At 36.0% G+C, this 8,618-nt stretch overlaps 1 long non-coding RNA gene across 1 annotated transcript; it reads right to left on the bottom strand.

Annotated features, from left to right (window-relative positions):
• Positions 1 to 4,038: 4,038 nt before the first annotated feature.
• Positions 4,039 to 7,277, bottom strand: LOC117115575. Its single transcript, XR_004446573.1, has 3 exons — positions 7,152 to 7,277; positions 6,607 to 6,712; positions 4,039 to 4,903 (listed from the first exon to the last, which is right to left on the bottom strand). It is a non-coding gene; the product is annotated as an uncharacterized LOC117115575 (long non-coding RNA).
• Positions 7,278 to 8,618: the final 1,341 nt, after the last annotated feature.

The raw sequence follows: 8,618 nt of genomic DNA, 5'->3' as shown, positions 1-8,618 counted from the left end.
TTGAATTAATTGTAAAAATATGTAGATGATTATAAAGCTTAAAACATCTAATTTCATAATCCAATCACCCCAGATTGCCAAATGAAACCATTCAAATTATACAGTCGATTTTGTGAGAAAAGGGACTTTTACTGTGTGCAGTGAACTGTTTATTGAGCAGATATGTCCTCAAGGTTTGATTTTGATTTGATAGTGACCCTTGTTACTTTTGACCTGTAGGTGAAGAGTCGTTTTTCATGTTTAGAAGGTCCTAAGGACCATTTCTGGTACATTTGAGCTCAATTGGACTATTTTGAAATTTGACCCCGATGAACCATATGTAACCCTGATCCAAGACTGAGGTGTAGGAGGTGTCGCCTGTTGTTAATGACGAAATTTGATTGAATATGTGCCCAGGATGAGTCTGTGCTATGTTATTTGTGACAGAAGAAGTCTCTTATTCATTTTTTTGAAAGTTTTTTTCAATAGAACATGAACCAGTCATTTTTAAAGAGATAACCACTGTGACCTTTAACCTCAACCTGTGAACACCCCATGTTCTGATGCAACTGGTCCAATCGTTAGTCACTAGCAATATTTGATAATTTTCACTATAGTGACCCTTGTGAACTTTTACCTATAGGTGAAGAGTGGTTTTTCATATTTAGAAGGCCCTAATGATCATTCCTGGTAAATTCGAGCACAGTTGGGCTTTTTTGAAAATTTGACCCCGATGAACCCTATGTATTACCACTGATGACAGACAGGGGTGTAGGAGGTGTCACTGGTTCCTAATGATCAAATTTGATTGAATTGGTTTATTCGTTTGCCATTAGTAACATTTTGAACCTATGAACTTTGACATATGGGGTAAAGAGTATTTTTTCGTGTTTAGAAGGTCCTAAGGATCATTCCTGGTAAATTTGAGCTCAATTGGGCTATTTTGAATATTTAACCCCGATGATCTCCTATGTGAGCCCTGATCCCAGACTGGGGTGTAGGTGGTGTCACCGGTTCTTAATGACGAAATTTGAATTTTGAATTTATTACAATGGTTTGCCATTAGTAGCATTTTTTAATGTTACTATAGAGAACAAAAGAATAACCCTTTAATGACCTTTGACCGTAAATCGCTGAACACCATAACGACCCTACCTTATGCCAATACATATGTGCCCAGGACAAGACTGTGCTATGTTATTTGTGACAGAAGTCTTTTATTTATTTTTTTGAATGTTTTTTACCCTAATGACCGCTATGTGACCTTTGACCCCAAGCAGTGAAAACGAAACATAGACGAGCTCCACCACGTTCAGCTGCGAGCCTTGTCGGAGTTTCTATCCTAACTCGCCCCATTCTGTCGGTTTGTAACTGACCAAAAACCACTTTATCATGGTTCTACCAACTGTATAACACAAAGGCCTAGGCTTATACAGTTTCGTGCGTCCAATGCACACTGCGCCCCATGCTAAGCTTAATATAATATTGCTCGTCTCATGAACCTCACAGAATTGGCCGTGGGTTGACTCAATCGTATGGGGGGTAAATTTGAGAGTGATTCGAATTCTCGCGCTAGTCATTTTATATGACCGGCTGGCAACGGATTTACGCATATGCAAACTTAGCAACAACAATCTTTTGTCATGGACTAAAAACCATTATTCACTAAGTGTAGTAGCATACTATTTAAATATTAAGGCAATACGCATCTGGTAGGATAATAAAGTTCTAATGTGACAAGGAGGAGTCGCCGGTTCTTAATGACGAAATTTGATTGAATTTGGTCCAATGGTTTGTCATTAGTAGCATTTTGAAATGTTACTTGAAAGAACAAAAGAATAAACCCTTTAGTGTCCTTTGACCGTAAATCGCTGAACACCATAACGACCCTACCTTATGCCAATACATATGTGCCAAGGACAAGACTGTGCTATGTTATTTGTGACAGAAGTCTTTTATTTATTTTTTTGAATGTTTTTTACCCTAATGACCGCTATGTGACCTTTGACCCCAAGCATTGAAAACGAGAGCTGTTGACGAGTCAACGATCTGGAACAATAATAATAATAATAATAATAATAATAATAATAATAATAATAATAATAATAATAATAATAATAATATAGTAATTTAAAAGAGAACGATAAAGTCGTCCCCTGGACCCTGGATGACATACATTGGCTACAAACTTTCTCTGTTCCCTAGGAAGTGTACCTAGTCGTCCGCTATCTCTTTAGCACACGAAACTAGTATAATTATTTAATGCCACAACATCCTACCAGTTACCCATTAATATTCCTAGGTAGAAAGAGACAAACGTAGATAAAGTGCCTTGCCCAAGGACACAAGCGACTTCCAGCGCAAGAACCCCTGACTGACCTCAATGTTGGGATATATCTGTTACGAAATAATTTCGTTAAATATAGCATGAATATAGTATGACAGTGGATGGTGGGAGTATGTTTTAAGGACCTAACTGATAGCCAGAGTCTTTTAATTATTTTTTTGAAAGTTTTTTACCCTAATGACCCCTATGTGACCTTTGCCAGAAAAAAGATGAAAATTACCCCTTAATGACATTTGACCCCTTATCGCTGAACACCCTATAGACCCTGCCTTATGCCAATGTATATGTGCAAAGGACAAGACTGTGCTACGTTATTTGTGAGACATGTAGTCTTATACGATTTTTGGTTTTTTGACCCTAATGCCCCTTATGTGACTTTTGACCCCAAGTTGTGAACAACACATAAATGGGAGGTGGCACCGGTTCTACCGACCAAGTTTTAATTATATCGGTCAAGTAGTTTGCCACTAGTAGCCTTTTAAAATGTTGCCAGAAAGAAAGAAACTGCTGGGAAACAGAACCCAGTCAGCATGCTGCTGACTGGGTAAAGAAAGAAGGAAAGAAGAAACTGCTAGGAAATAGAACCCAGTCAGAATGCTGCTGACTAGGTAAAGAAGGAAGAAACTGCTAAGAAACAGAACCCAGTCAGCTGCTGCTGACTGGGTAAGGAAAGAAGAAACTGCTAGGAAACAGAACCCAGTCAGCATGCTGCCGACTGGGAAAAGAGGAAACTGCTCGGAAACAGAACCCTCAGCATGCTGCTGACTGGGTAAAGAAAGAAGAAACTGCTCGGAAACAGAACTCAGTCAGCATGCTGCTGACTGGATAATGACAAAAAAAATGGGCTTGGAAAAGGTTCTAAGGATCATAATGATTTATTGGAAAATAACAATTATTTGCTTCATGATAGAGCTCTCAACAACCACCTATTTGGGTATAATAAACCATGTGACTAAGTATTTGGAAGTCGAGTGATCAAAATCTTTAAAATACATGCTGTAGTATATCATTCAGTACAGATCTTGATTTCAATATTTAAATAGGTACTATTCATTATGCCATAAAAAAAAATTAAAAAAAACAAAAAAAAAAACAGCACGCTATTCATCTCAAAGGCGTCCTTAGATGGAAAACGGAGAATGCTAGATGGTTGCTGGGAGGATGTGAAAACACTTCCAGATACCCATAAAATGCATTTCATCATTCCAGTTCAAAAGCATGTACGATATGCCCCATGTAGTCAATTCAGTCAGTTGCAGGAATTTACTCTGAAACTCTCAGAAATAGAAATACCACGAGCAGTCAACAAGTGCGGAAACTTTTTTCCAGTGTCTTACAGAGCTGTCAATGGTAATTAAGCCACAAACATTATGTAGCATTGTTGACAGACATTGACGACTTTGAATTTCATATAACACTTTTACACCGTCAAGACAAATGTGGAAAGGTCTTTATTATAATTAGTCACAGACAAATATGGTATGTTGTTAAGATACTGCCGGCTCCATACGTGGACAATCGAGAACGTTATCATTTTTATGTGGCCATTCCTATGGCAAATCAGAGCATGTATAAAATGAAAGTTAATAGCATATTTTCTTGGTTTAATATTGCTTTTTTTCATTAAGTACTAGAGTATTTATTAACTGGGTCAGATTGATTACTATTCAAGCAATCATGATTTTGCTTAGGACTATTTTCTGTGACGTTTATTAGGTAAATAATACCTTAATATGTTAAATAATCTGCTTTTATTAAAATACAATTTTGTTTATTATAATCAATTAATTTATGTTTCTTTATATAAAATTTTTGGTAACAGGCCTTTAGCAATGAATTTTATATTTATAAAGTGTTTTCTCCTTTTAATGTGTTGATTTTCATGAAGTTGTATCAAATGTTGATTACTGTAAAACAGTTGGATTGGTGTCCGGTTGCCCTCTGTAGATATATTGTGGTTGTTGTGACACGCTTCAAACTCGTGTAGGTGTTTGTCGATTATCGGTAGGAAAACATAATGAAGACAGAATAAATCAGTGGCGTTATCGGGGTCTAACAAACCATTGCGCTCTAATTCTTTAAAATACATTTAAAATAAGAAACTACTTGATTATTTATATCGTAATTTAATCGTTCTACGCGTTCATTGACAGACGACCCAAGAATGACAGGGTTATTAATTGTTTCTCCTCTTTCTGCAAACATTTTCCCCCAAACACCTTGATTTTAACCACCATGATCCGACCTCACTCGTATAGGCAAACCATACCGGTTAACCGCCGACTCAAATAATCTCAACACAGTTTCAGCAGTGTTGTTGTCACTACAATGCAGGTAAGTAATCAATCGGGAAAATCCATCAATGCCGGCATGTATGACAAACTTCCACCTAATCATTTTGTGTGTCCCATCTATATGCCAGAGGTAGTTCGGGCATGGAACAGAATAAATTCGTCTGGTGATAGTTCTCGTTCGTCTTCTCTGTACCCCGGTTGGGTCGACAGCTTGTAATGCTTTCCAAAGGCGTGCGCGTTGAATTCTGATACCTCTTGATCTGAGATGACCCATGAGATTCACCTGTATCAGACAAAAAAAAAATCGAGACATTGAAATTTGGCAAAAACGTTGACATTAATGTATTTATAAGGTCAGGCTATCGATCAGGCTATTTGTACAGGCCAACTCGATGTAATATTCTAAAGTGAAAATAGAGGGAAAACGACCGTTTTGAGATAAAATAATAGGCTATGTTGATTGAAAAAAAAATCAGAATTTTCCCAAAAGCGATGTGGGAGGTGGGAGGGGGTGGTGTGGTGATAAACTAATAATTTTTTATGGGGCCTAATGACCTTCTGTTTCAAAAAGCTGGTCAAATTATTTTATATTTCTTCATCACTTTAAAACAAATCTGCCGTGTAGGCCTATCTGTTTTTCGATACATTCTCATTGATATATTGAAATATTGTTACTGTATCTCAAAAGTCCAAGAAAAAAATTTTTCCCATTTTTGTCTGATAATTTAGACAAAAATCTGGCGGCCGCCACATAATTATCTGGCGGCCGCCAGTTAACTGATTTTAAATTTTTATTCACTGTTGACACTAACGAGCTTCCGTAATTGTCTGGCAAGCTCACGATTTATGTCTCTGTTAAGTTGATAGCCTAAACACATGGCCGGCGGAAACGGGGGGGGGGGCGCCCCCCCCCCCCTCACTTTTTGGCAAAAAATATATAATGCCTGGAAATGTTTGTATGACTGGAAAGAAATGCAAGAAAAGAGAATGTTTATCCAGTTCCCGACCGAGTTAAATTTTCTCGCAATTTCCATTGGCGGATCTGGAGGAGGGGGTCATCGGTCCTGACCCCTTCCTTGGGCCAAAAAAGGGGAAAAAAGAATTCTAGACCTAACTTTTCAGGACCCGTGAGCTGAGTTTTTTTTTTTTTTTTTTTTACACTTAAGAAAATTAGAATTTTGAAGAACATAAAAGTCATTAAAACACAATTCAAATGTCGAAAAAGCTCATTTCCCGCCATCTAGGAATCACAATTTTCCAGGGGGAGAACCCCCAGACCACCCTTTCTTGTTGGGATTTATCGATTCATGGAAAAAATACTGTATGCAACTACTCATTTTTTTTTTATTATTATGTATACACACATAAGGCCTATTTAATTTCAAAGCAATGGGAAAAATTACCTGACCGTTTTCAAGAGGGAAAAACCTTGAATTTTGAAGAACTTAAAAGTAACACCTCAGAAGGCGGAAAAGCTCATTTCCCGCCATCTATAGGAATCAAATTTTTTCTTTGGAGCTTATCGATTCATTGAAAAAAGAATACCGTACTTAGGCCTACGCAACTACTCATTTTTTTTATGTAGGTTTACACACATATCAGGCCTATTTACTGTAATAAGTATGATAAAGTTTACCTGACCATTTTCAAGAGGGGGAAAACCTTGAATTTTGAACAACAAAGTCAAGAAAAGTCATTTTCCGCCACCTAGAAATCAAAATTTTCCAGGGGGAGGACACCGGACCCCCTAGATTTGATTCCAAATCTGCATGATTCATATTCCCATTCATCTTATAAGTGCCCCCCCCCCCTCTTTGAAAAACGTTCCGCCGGCCCTGTAAACGGTAAACTTTCCTCGCCTGCATTGGGGTGAGACTTCTTAATTTCATCGACAACCATTTCAAGTTCTTGATTAGTGATATCAGTATACTTAGAAGGTTCATGGCTATTACGGTTGAGATGTCTGTAAACTGTTGTACGACTCACTCCGAAAGCCCTCGCTATATACAGTATCTGCCATGGTAAACTGGAGTTTTATCATTTCCTTTGCACGTTCAATGTCGAATTCGATTTCGGGTCTCCCTGCCATCTTCTGCAAAAAATATTCCAACATATTCTATTATGCTTTTTAGATATTTCTGACTTTAAATTTTTTCAACCAAAGAATAAAATGGTTGGGGTAAAAAAATACTGAGGTGGGGCGTAGAAACCAATCTCCCCCTCCTGCATCCACCCCTGATAGCCTATAAACGATAATTTAAAAAAACTGCATTTTTTAACAATTTCAGGCTCAAAATCATCTTTCGTTCTTATGACACAATATTGTGTACGCTTTTCGAAGATAGGACAGTCTGTATTGCTAGGTACATAGTCGTACACAGGTTATTTCTGCCTCATTGTAACCATAAAGGTTCTTATTAAAAGCCAGCAATACTGATACTATGATTAACTGAGTATTAGTGTGATAATAAAAAAAAAACATAATAATACACGTACTTTATGCATTAACAATGTTTCAGTAACGTACTTACCGGTAGGATCTTCCAGACACGTGGTGTAAACTTTAGCCCAAATCACAGATTACTATAGTAGTATATAATCTCAGGCCCAAATGAAGCTCTTAAAAAGAGGTCTTAAATGTTCGGAGCAGATCGGAGCAACTGACACCGTAGTAGAAACGATATTCGGAAACTATGGTAATTTTGAAGACGTAGCGTTGCTATGGTGATGAAGTACTTTAGATTATTCCTGGTATTAGGTTAAACCAGCAGTTCGTTATAAATTGAAAAAGCAAATGACCTCATTAGTCAGACCTTGGAAGAATGGTCAGACACATCAAGGACTAATAATAAGTGAAAACTTGGCCCACGTCAAGTGTTCATTGAATGGCCAACGAAAATAGGCATTGGTTTTTTCGTTATATATTTATATAATATTTTATATAATATATAATATTTTATATAATATATAATATTTTATATAATATATAATTTTTGTATAATATATAATTTTTTACATAATATATAATTGTTTATATAATATATATTTTATATAATATATAATTTTTTATATAATATTTATTTTATATATTTATATATTTTTTATATATTATATAATTTTTTATATAATATATAAAAAAATATATATTATATAAAATATTATATAATATTTAATTTTTTATAAATATATAACGTAAAAAACCATGTCATTTTGGCTAAATAATAAGTGAACAGATGGCGCCTCATAGTTTTTGACATAACTGGCACACAATATTCAGCTTCGCTGTCCGATCGGGGGATTAGGCATCCATTTATTGTACTCGTATTCAGTGTGACCACTGCTTGGGTATTTACCCAAGATCTTGGGTATTTTGACTTGGTCTTGGGTTCTTGGGTATTCCGTTCTAATCCTTTTGTATTTTATTTTTACTAAGACCATTAAATATTTTTGTCACAGAGGACGAATTAAGAAGTAACAAAATAGATTTCAGTCCATTCAAGTAAGTAAAACTCAACAAAGTGCACATAACATTGTTAATTGACTGTTAATTGCTATAAACATGGGTTCAAAATCGTTTATTTGTGATTTGCGTTGACATTGATCTTACCTAATTAATGCATTACATAATAAAACTTGATCACTGATCTACTGATAACACTGGCCGACTGAGGGCGTATTTTTCTATCCGTATTATCACCTTATGAATATTAGTTTTAATAATTAACACAAACAATTACAATAAAAAATGGTTTATAAATTGAACTAAAAGTTAATCTATACATGCGTAAAACACGTTGTTTTCAAATTTTAATGCATTTTCAGGAATCTTGGGTAATTTTGGGCAATTTTTGCTGAATCTTGGGTAATTTCGACCTAGTTATTGGGTATATCAAAAATTGTGAGTGGTCACGCTGCTCGTATTCCGTTTCCCTGACATTTTCGCTTTCAGAATTGTCCTGGTATCACACCATCATCAGTGGCGTGTCTAGGGGTGGGCG

The sequence above is a fragment of the Anneissia japonica genome, unplaced genomic scaffold (assembly GCF_011630105.1).
Source record: "Anneissia japonica isolate Jap-2015-1 unplaced genomic scaffold, ASM1163010v1 scaffold1487_len315116_cov162, whole genome shotgun sequence".
Classification (NCBI taxonomy): Eukaryota; Metazoa; Echinodermata; class Crinoidea; order Comatulida; family Comatulidae; genus Anneissia; species Anneissia japonica.
The sequence above is the reverse complement of the archived record's forward strand: the minus strand, read 5'-3'. Positions and strand labels throughout refer to the sequence as shown.